Here is an 11022-nt window from a genome sequence, read left to right on the forward strand (position 1 = left end):
GTTTGGGTCGCTAGTGTAGGGAAGTACTTGGTGGGGGTTTTATTCCTGTTATGATTCCTTGTTCCGTGTTCCATGTTTTATTACGAATCTGTGTGCTTTCCTCTGCTTTCCTCTGTTTTATATTACTTATGGGTACCGTGTTTATGTTATGTAATCTGCTTCTGTGCTTTACTATGTGTTTGTGTGGTATCTCGTGCCTTGAGCCGGGGGTCTATCGAAAACAGTCTTTCTACTTCACCAGAGGTAGAGGTATGGTCTGCGTACATCTTACCCCCCCCAGACCCCACTAGGTGGGAATACACTGGGTTTGTTGTTGTTGTTGTATGCAATATCGATACACTACACACTTATTTGTACATCAGATATACATATTTATACATCATTTATACAATATTGATACATGAAAAAAAGTTGTATGAAAAAAAAAGTTTTTTCAATCAAGAAAAACGCAGTTTAATAAAAAACAAAAAAAAAAAGCTTTTTAAAAAATATTAATGCTAAGAAAAGGAAAGAAAAAGGAAGAAAATGGTCTAATGATCATTTTAAGTAATATTGGCCATTTTAAGTAATAAACAAAATCTTGACTATTATAATTGAAATTTTCTCTTGAATTTATTCTATTCAAATGATAATATGATAAAATTATTCTTATCATTTATTTCTTCATAATTTCTGTGCCAATAGGAAAGTTGACAAATAGAGATGAACAGAGGGAGTATAAGTTACACATATCCTAAAGAGTTTAAGTTTTGTGGACTACTAGTGAACAAAATATTCTATACTATCAGGTAAGCTTGACCTGCTATTACATGTTACCCAATTTTTCACATAAAAATTGAAAAAAAAATCAGGGAACCTGCAATAACAGGTCAAATTACCTGATATTGTAGAATATATATAAGTTCATAAAACTTAAATGCTATCCCAAATAGACTGTCAAAGAGTATTCTTAGACTCTAAATATATAATTCGACTCATAACTTTGAAATAAATAAAAGGAAAAAGGATTCAAAATATACCCAAAGTTTGATGAAATTTGCTCTAACATGTCTGAATTTTGCAGGGATTACATGATTCCCTTAACTATTTATTAGTATATTTTAATGATATTTATAAGCTAATAAATAGATAAACTTTATTAAGAAATAAATAAAAGAACTTTGTGCAAATAAATACCGATAAAAAGCGCTAATAAATAGAGTAGGGGGCATGATACACATTAAATAGTCTAGGTGATCATAAAACCTCCGCAAAATTCATGTGTATTACAATAAATTTCATCAAAATTTAGATATATATCATACCATTTTCCCTAAATAAAAAGAAAATATCTTGCTTAAAGTATTATTACGGTTGGTGTGGATGCCTTACCTCCGCCAAAGTTAACAGGGCCTCAAAAAGGATCAATGTTAAACAGTAACTGGACCAGCAGAAGGATCTGCAGACAATAGAAATTCTACAAGGGCGAGCATATAGCGCAACAAGATCGTCGGTAAGCCCCTTCATCATATCCTATAGAGCAAGTCTTAAAAACTTAATGCATGAAAGCAACATGGTATACTTACATATTTATCCAATATCGTATTGAAGCAGCAAGCAAGACATATAGCACGTAAATACAAATTAACCTTATCAGCTTCCCAATCATAGACCCGCGAGAGTGAAGTCCATTAGATCAATCATTCTACGGGAAATTGCATGTCATAGACCCAAATATGGGTGACTTAGATATTTGATCCAATAAGAAATGTCTTCAAATAATAACCTTACTTACTTTTTAAGTATAGTACAAGTACCATTTTATCCCTCTATATCTCAAATATATTTTTAAAACTTTCCATACTTATTTGTCTCTCAAATTTTATTTTTTATTATTTTCACTTTTTATTTTTTTTCTTTACTCTCAAATTTTATTTTTTATTATTTTTACTTTTTACTTTTTTTCTTTAATTTATTAATCTATTTTTTATTATTTTTACTTTTTTATTTTTTTCTTTAATTTATTATTTTCGTTTTTTATTTTTTTTCTTTAATTTTATTTTCATGTTTTAATTCACTTGTCTCAAACTTTATTTTTTTTTCATTTTTTTCTTTTTTCTTAAGCATTATCTATTTCTTTTTTTTTCTATTTTTAATTCATTTGTCTTTAACGTTTATTTTTTATTTTTATCAGTTCTCTTTTTTTTCCTCATTTTTCTCAAACTTTATTTTTATTTTTTCCTCTCATTTTTTATTTTCTTAATTTTTTAGTTCTTCGCTTTTTTCTTAATCTTTATTTTTTTCTTATCTTTTTTTTCTTACTCTTTATTTTTATTTCTCTATTTTATTTGATCGTTTTTTTCTTTTTTCAATTCTCTTTTTTCCCCTCATTTTTTTCAAAATTTATTTTTATTTTTCCTCTCATTTTATTTTTCTCAATTTTTTTAATTCTTCACTTTTTTCTCTTGATCTTTATGTTTTTTCTTTACTTTTTTTTCTCAATCTTTTTTTTATTTCTTTGTTTTGTTTGATGGCTTTTTTCTGTTTTCTTAACTTCTATTATATTTTGCTAATAAATAAAAAATTGAATAATCCACCAAGGAATTTTCTTTTTTTGACATCAAAGTAAATTTAAAAGCATGAATTGTTTTTACGAAATTCTTTGAAAATTCTTGAGATAAGTCGTGTCTCTAAGACGAGAGTTGTAGAATATCTCATAAATAAAGATATAATGTGGCAGTGTCAACTCTTGCCCGTGGGACATAATTTATTATTTGAAAGTCCTTGAGCAAAGTCTTGCCTCTAAGACAAGAGTTGTAGAACATCCCATAAATAAAGACATAACTAGTAGTGTCAACTCTTGCCCGTGGGGCATAATTTATTATTTGAAAGTCCTTGAACTAAGTCTTGCCTCTAAGGCAAGAGTTGTAGAACATCCCATAAATAAAGACATAACTTAGTAGTGTCAACTCTTTCCCGTGGGACATAATTTGTAGTTTGAAAGTCCTTAAGCTAAGTCTTGCCTCTAAGGCAATAGTTGTAGAACATCTCATAAATGAAAACATAATGTGGTAGAGTCTAACTCTTGCATGTGGGGCATAATTTGTAGTTTGAAAATCCTTGAGCTAATTAAGTCTTGCCTCTAAGGCAATAGTTGTAGAACATCTTATAAATGAAAACATAACATGGTAAAGTCAACTCTTGCCCGTGGAGCATAATTTGTAGTTTGAAAGTCTTTGAGCCAAATCTTGCCTCTAAGGCAATAGTTATAGAATATCTCATAAATGAAAATATAACGTGGTAGAGTTAACTCTTGCCCGTGGGGCATAATTTGTAGTTTGAAAGTCCTTGAGCCAAATCTTGCCTCTAAGGCAATAGTTGTAGAACATCTCATAAATAAAAATATAACGTGGTAGAGTGAACTCTTGCCCGTGGGGTATAATTTATAGTTTGAAGTCCTTGAGTCAAGTCTTGCCTCTAAGGCAATAGTTGTAGAACATCTCATAAATGAAAACATAATGTGGTAGAGTCAATTCTTGCCCGTGGAGCATAATTTGTTGCTTGAAAGTCCTTGAGCAAGTCTTGTCTCTAAGGCAATAGTTGTAGAACATCTTATAAATGAAAGTATACATTGGTAGAGTCAACTCTTGTCCGTGGGACATAATTTGTTGTTTGAAAGTCCTTGAGCTAAGTCTTGCCTCTAAGGCAGTAGTTGTAGAACATCTCATAAATGAAAACATAACGTCGTAGATTCATCTCTTGCCCATAGGGCATAATTTGTAGTTTGAAAGTCCTTGAGCAAAGTCTTGCCTATAAGGCAATAGTTGTAGAACATCTCATAAATGAAAACATAACGTGATAAAGTCAACTCTTGCCCGTGGGGCATAATTTGTTGTTTAAAAATCCTTGAGTCAAGTCTTACCTCTAAGACAATAGTTGTAGTATATCGTTTCATAAATGAAAAAAAAATATGGTAGAGTCAACTCTTGCCCGTGGGACATAATTTGTAGTTTGAAAGTCCTTGAGCTAAGTCTTGCCTCTAAGACAATAGTTCTAGAAATCTCATAAATGAAAACATAACGTAGTAGAGTCAACTCTTGCCCGTGGGGCATAATTTATTGCTTGAAAGTCCTTAAGTTAAGTCTTGCCTCTAAGGCAATAGTTATAGAACATCTCATAAATCAAAATACAATGTGGTAGTGTCAACTCTTTTTCATGAAACATAACTTGTTGTTTGAAAATCATAAGTCTTGTCTCTACAATGTAGTTGTGTCAACTCTTGCCCATGAAACGTATCTTATTATTCAAAAGTCGTAAATCTTACCTTTATAGTGTGATAGTGCCAACTCTTACTCAGGAGATGTAACTTGAATGGAAGAAATTGAAGAAAAGAACAAAAATAATAAAAATTACAAAAAAAAGAAGAAAATGAAGAAAAATTTTAAAAAGTAAAAATCAAAGAAAATGTAGAAGTTGAGAGAATATAGGATAAAAATAAAGGTTGATAAAAAAAAGAAAGATTAAATAAAAATAAAGGTCGAGAAAAATTTAAAAAGAAAAAAATAAAAAGATAAAAATCAAAGAAAAATAAAAAATAATTTTTTTTAATAAAAGTAGACGTTGAAAGGTGTAAAGGAAAAAAGTAAGGATTGAGAAAAACTAAAAAGAACAAAAAACAGAGAAAAAAATAAAAAATAAAAATAATATAAAAGAAAAAAAAGAAGTTGATAGGAAAAAAGTAAGGGTTGAGAAAATTAAAAATAAAAATAAAAAATAAAAAATAAAAATCAGAGTAAAATTAAAAAGAGAAAAAAATAAAAGTTGAAAGATATAAATATGGAGTTGTTATCCATTATGAGTATCATTTGTATAATTTACTACATTGATCAAGGGCAATTTTGTCCAAAAAAATACTAGCTAATAGGTAAGGCTATTTTAAGAAAACTTTTTTATTTAGGGCTAAAATTTGAAAGTCACCCTAATTTAGATTTATTTTTTAGATTCACCCATCATTCTAAGCCATGGGCCTTTGTGAATTTCAAGTGATCCACTAGACCGTCCATATAGGCCCTTACGAATACTCGAGATCCCTTTAGGTCGAATATTTATGGGCCATCACAGATGCCAGGGATTCGATAGACTGAACATCGTGATATCGATATCAACTCAATTAACTAGCACGTACAGTACATATAGCACAAGTAATCATGTCATCTGGCATTGTTATGTAAAACTAGTCAAAGTAATGCATATATGAATACCAAATATCTCTAGCATGGTATGACAATGAAACCTCTAGGATACCATGCTCAATTTCATGGGAAAACAGAGTTGTGATCATACTTATGTCTCATCAAAATCATGTCACGAAAATAAGAATGTATAACACTACAACTCACGGTGATAGCTCAAAACAACATATATGTCCTAGTAAGTGCTCCTCCCACAATGCATCAGGTGGTTGATTGCCAAACCATGCAAGTCACATATCAAGACATTGGAAAAGAAAGTAGTCAAAGAAGTTAAACTTTTGACTTAATTACAAAAGAATGCATAGCAACAGTACTAGTAACTCGCCTTACTCCGCGGAGAAATTTAAAATAACTTTCAGATGATCAATTAATTAAAACTTTGTCCTAATAATATGTCGTAATAAAATGAAGTTAATAATAACAATGTGTAACAAGAAAGTAGACAAAAAATTACAGAGAGTCAAAAAGAATTTTTTTCCTTTCTTTCAAGTGTATTTATAGTGTGTATAATACGAGCGCATATATTTTTTTTTAATAATATTACATAGAAGCATATAAAAAATAGTCATAAGCACTACTTCCATAGCACTAATTGTAAAGGTCATGAGTGAAGAACATAGAGGTGTGCCGTATCATGGGAGATGTCACACAGAGCCGTGATAGTTATAATGTTACACAAAGACATAAAAAGTAGTTTAGTCATATGTATTTTTTAATTTCCTTACGGTATTTGTTTTTCGTATATATATACTTACTAATATTATATAAGAGGAAAAGTATACGCCGAAAGCATACAACAAATCGTTAATATATCTGCTTCAGCTATGTGCTTAAAAGATGCATGGGGGGCTTGGTTTGATGGTTGAAGCCACAATTTTCATGTGAAGGATCTTGAGATCGAAATTCAGTAGCTGCATTAATATTTTGGATCTTATAACTGGTAGATGCTGCCATTAGTACCAATGCATTTAAATGCTAAGCTTTGTATTGATTAGTAAGGTTGATTTCTATCTCTCTTTTCTTTTTATAAATTTTTTAAATAAAATTATGTATATATTTGAGTCAAAATAATTGACGATATCTATTAAAAAAAATCTATGAAAAATTACTCTTAAAAATATGTGTTTGAATTTTCAAATTCAAAAGGTGCCACATAAATTGAGATTGAGAGAGAATACAATACCTAATAATCAACTTTACGTAATTGACACAATCCGACCCGGGGGCCTTGTCGTAATGGGCGTCCCAGGTCCAACCGGGACCGGAGACCACCCCCGTTACCTATTTCAACCTCCAGCCGCCTACCTGAGTTGGCTGAACTTCGAACAATAACAAGATAGCATAACTGGACAAGGACTGACTTTTGGATAGGTCTATGACTGACTTTGGGATAGGTTTATTCCTAGATGAGCCCTACCAAGTCATCCCGTCCATCAAACCATACCAACCAAACCACCGAGCCAAACCAATACCGAACCAACGTCCATAAACCAGGCCATAACCAATTGAGATCGAAAACATAATACGATTAATCTCAAAATGAAATACGATGGAACAGTGAGAAATTATGTCCAATGATGTCAGCCCCAATACCAATGACAATATTAAGGCCAACACCAATACCGATCCTGCTCATACTAACTCAGAGCAGTACCATAAAGACTCTAGCCAAAACACAAAAATCTGATTAGGACATGCCCCTAACCATAGCTAAAACCAATATCCGTAAATAAGTCAAAGTATGAAATCACATTCATAAAATGGAGTCTTCCGAAATGATAGAAGCTTCCGACTTCAATACAAATACTAACCTCGAAGTTCGAATTGCTAAGAACGAGGAGTGGAATGGCCGGTTCCTGCATCGTGTGGGGATACAACGCCCGAAGACGAGTTAGCAGGTGAACACTTGTATGAACTCAGGATAAGGATGAAATAATGTCATTTATAAAACCAAGTAAATACCATCCATATGCACACCACCTGTCACGCCCCTAGCTTATATGGGATGCATAAGAACCGTATGAGCATGAGTTATATGACTAGTATATATATATATATATATGTGTGTGTGTGTGTGTGTGTGTGTGTGTGGAAGAGTTACTACTCATAAAAATGGTAAAGGGGCATGTACAAATCAATTCTATCCCATTAAACACTCATATGATAAAAACATGTGAACTATGACCTTGTATGACAACTTATCTTTATCTACAAAGTCTCTAAAAGAAATTATAACTGTACTAGGGAAGGTGGTCGGGGCAGGGCTCCTATATACCCAAACTATAATTAGAAACACGATTAAATAGTACGCAACGTTTATTAGCCCCAGGCAAGAGAGGATCTCACCGACTACTTTACTGAATACGAACAAGTACCTGGTATAAAAGTCTTCTCATCAATAGACCTGATCCTGTACTTGCAGAAATGCAGTGCCCCCGAATGTAGGGGAGTTATTACATATAAAATATGTAATAGTATGTGAAGCAGACAGAATAACAAGCAGATGTATAAGGATGCTCAATGAATTAAACAACAAAATGAGCAACTGCGGACGACTAACTACTAGAAACTCTTATATGAAACTATAACTTATGAGGGAGGTGCCAAATACACCACATAAACCATTACCTATGCATCTACATTATTAACTTATCATATAAGAACTTACGAGTAAGTCATCATTATAAGGGCCTAGTAATTTACCTAAGTGATGTCTCGTGCCTACTTTTAATAAAATACTCATATGATGGCCTACCAAGGATATTTTATGTCATGTGTACGACATATGTTACCCAGATACTCCTGATTATGATTTTATAAGTATAACTGTAATCGTGGTCCAATACAGGGTACGCCCCTCCTTAGGGACTCACTATAAGGGTCTGCCCGCTAGGGACTCACTATAAGGGTCTGCCCGCAGGCCATATGTGCCATATATTGGCTCGAGTCAGGAGAACTAGTCCAACTAACTCCAAATACAAATAATACCACAAGGGCAGGTACGCCATATATTCGGGCTCACTATAGTGGTCTGGTCTCAATTCTGTGCACAAAATTACGTCGTGCATGTGCTAAGACAAACCTATAATACCCTGCCATCATTAACTTTTATCAAATAGTGCTTCGTAGGCCTATGCAAGTATATATTACGGCAAATATTGCTTAGTTATTTGAGTAGTGCTTTCCATATACAATTGACTTCTTTGATAGTATTGAACTATTACAACGCCTGTACTTTATATCATCATATGGTTATATCACTATGTGATCAAATATGTTAGTGCGACTATAATATGGCCATTTATTCTAATTCATAGCATATGACGATATACTAGGTGACTTCTAAGAATTTCTAATGAAGGCGAACAAACTCTATAGATACTTGACTTGACGGGGGTAGTACAAATATTTTGACCTCAACCAATTGACGCAAGAAGAATGAATATACGTAATTCAAATGAAAAGGATACATGGTCATGTATTAGGCATATAGAAACCGGAAACTCTATTCACATATATCAAGTAGACTATCTCGGCTACTTTAGGAGGAACAAATTATTACAGGTCGTGTCTTAAAGGCGAAGGAGGTTTTAACTTTACATTCCTTTGATATATTCCTAGCTAACGGTAAGACCACAAGTATCAAATAATTCAACCCGTGGGAATGTAACCTTTGCTTTGCCAACTACTAATTTCCACAATCCGATAGATAATCAGTTTTCCGTCTTAATATTTCAAAATCAATGTTGAGAAACCATTGACCTTTTCCCTTTCCAACCCAAATCTGTTAGGGGTTGTTTTAGTGGTGTTCACCGGCTAGGACAGTGGTGAATTTTGCTGGTGCTAGTTCACCGGCGATCAGAACTGTGGAGAAAGAAAAAAGAACGGCGACAGAGGAAGGAAGAGGCTGGGCTGACTGGAATAAGGGAGAGACGAAGATCAGAGAACGGGAGTGACGCCGGTGGGGGTTTTGCTAGCCGGCAAAGCTATGGCGCAGTAACGTTAGAGAGAGAGAAAAAAAGGCGGTGGTTTTGGGTAAGATGATAAAGATTTTTTTCCCTTTTTTCTTTAAGTATTTTTGTAGAGAAAATGAATAATAAAGTGGCCCTACTTGCACCAAAAATTTACATATATCTATATATATAATAAAACTTCTTACTTATTCTTTAATCCACCATCCACAACCATACACATTATATTCACTACATTTACATACACACACATATATATATATCTACACACAATATATTTTTTCTTAAAATGTATGTACCGCATAAATATCTATAAACTAAGAGTTATACTCATCTAAAATATTAAAATAAATTCTAAAATTTATCAAGGTATTACAATCTCCCCCACTCAGGATCATTCGTCCTCGAATGATATGCACAACCTATTTTGACTCCTATATTTATCCAAAACATTTATGAGATTATTTACTCAACTTCCACTTTCCTTAATCTACCTCAACGTCTTAAAATTGGCTAACTCTTAAATTTTTCAAGAATTTCAACAGAGTCTCCCTTATAAATAGGCCGATTAGGAACCTATCAGCTAACCAGAGTACATACAAATACGCTTCACAAAGCATCACGACAAATACATGCCAAAATACATACAACTACGCTTCACTAAGCGTCATGATAAATACAATCCAAAATACATATAATTACGCTTCACAAAGCATCACGACAAATTCAAGCCAAAATACATATAAATACGCTTCACAGAGCGTCACGATAAATACAATATCCAACGGATAATACACGAGGCTCCACTTGGCCTTATATTCGAATGATAGTTATAATCAATATGGTAACTTACCTTATACTCTGCACCTAGAAGGTGCATCCACGTACATTTCTTGAATCATAGTCACACATCATGTACACTCAAATGGTTTTTAAAACAAGTTAAGTATCTCATCTTCTTGAAATAACTCACCAGAGAAAAACACTTGAGTGGTAAACACATAAGGAATGGTGAGTGCACTACAGCTCTATCTAGAGGTTATCACCTCACTTAGGCCACCTTGATTTTCTCTACATGTTAATATAAGAGCCATACATCATTTTTTTTCTTATACACTCATGGCTCAGCTTGCCGATTCTACGGAGCCACTTGACGCCTTCTCTAAATGATACCTGGCTAATCCATCAAATCATACAGTAAATATAACATATTAGCCAATAAATATGAAGTACATGTACCTATATAAACATCTAAAAATCTTTCACACTTGAATATATGAACCATAAATAGCATGTGACATGTGGGCTAAAAGAAAAAAATTAACACGTGAACAGATAAACTATAACACGAGATCTGTCATTTGATCATATAGACAAATATAATCTTATTACCTAATACACATCGCTATATAAAGTGAAAATATATAACATATAATAAGTTACCTTCAATATCTAAGAAGGTATAATATAAGAGCACCTAGTACATGGGTTCTAGGATTGTAAAAGTACATAGCGAGCAAGTAAGCTAATCACAACACTTAATGTCGATTATAAAACTTATAGATGAATATATACACATAAACAAATACAACAACATACCCAGTGTATTCTCACAGACTGGGATCCGAGAGAGGGTAAAGTGTACGCAGTCCATACTACTACCTCGGCTGAAGTAGAAAGGTTGTTTCCGATGAACTCCCGACTCAAGACGGATAACAAATATAATAGACAAAAACATAAAAGCAACCAGCAAGAAAGAGATATCACACTACTAATCCATATATGTCATTAGGGAAAAAGAAAATAATGTTAGAATTGAA

This window comes from Capsicum annuum, chromosome 2 (genome assembly GCF_002878395.1).
Source record: "Capsicum annuum cultivar UCD-10X-F1 chromosome 2, UCD10Xv1.1, whole genome shotgun sequence".
In the NCBI taxonomy this organism is placed as follows: Eukaryota; Viridiplantae; Streptophyta; class Magnoliopsida; order Solanales; family Solanaceae; genus Capsicum; species Capsicum annuum.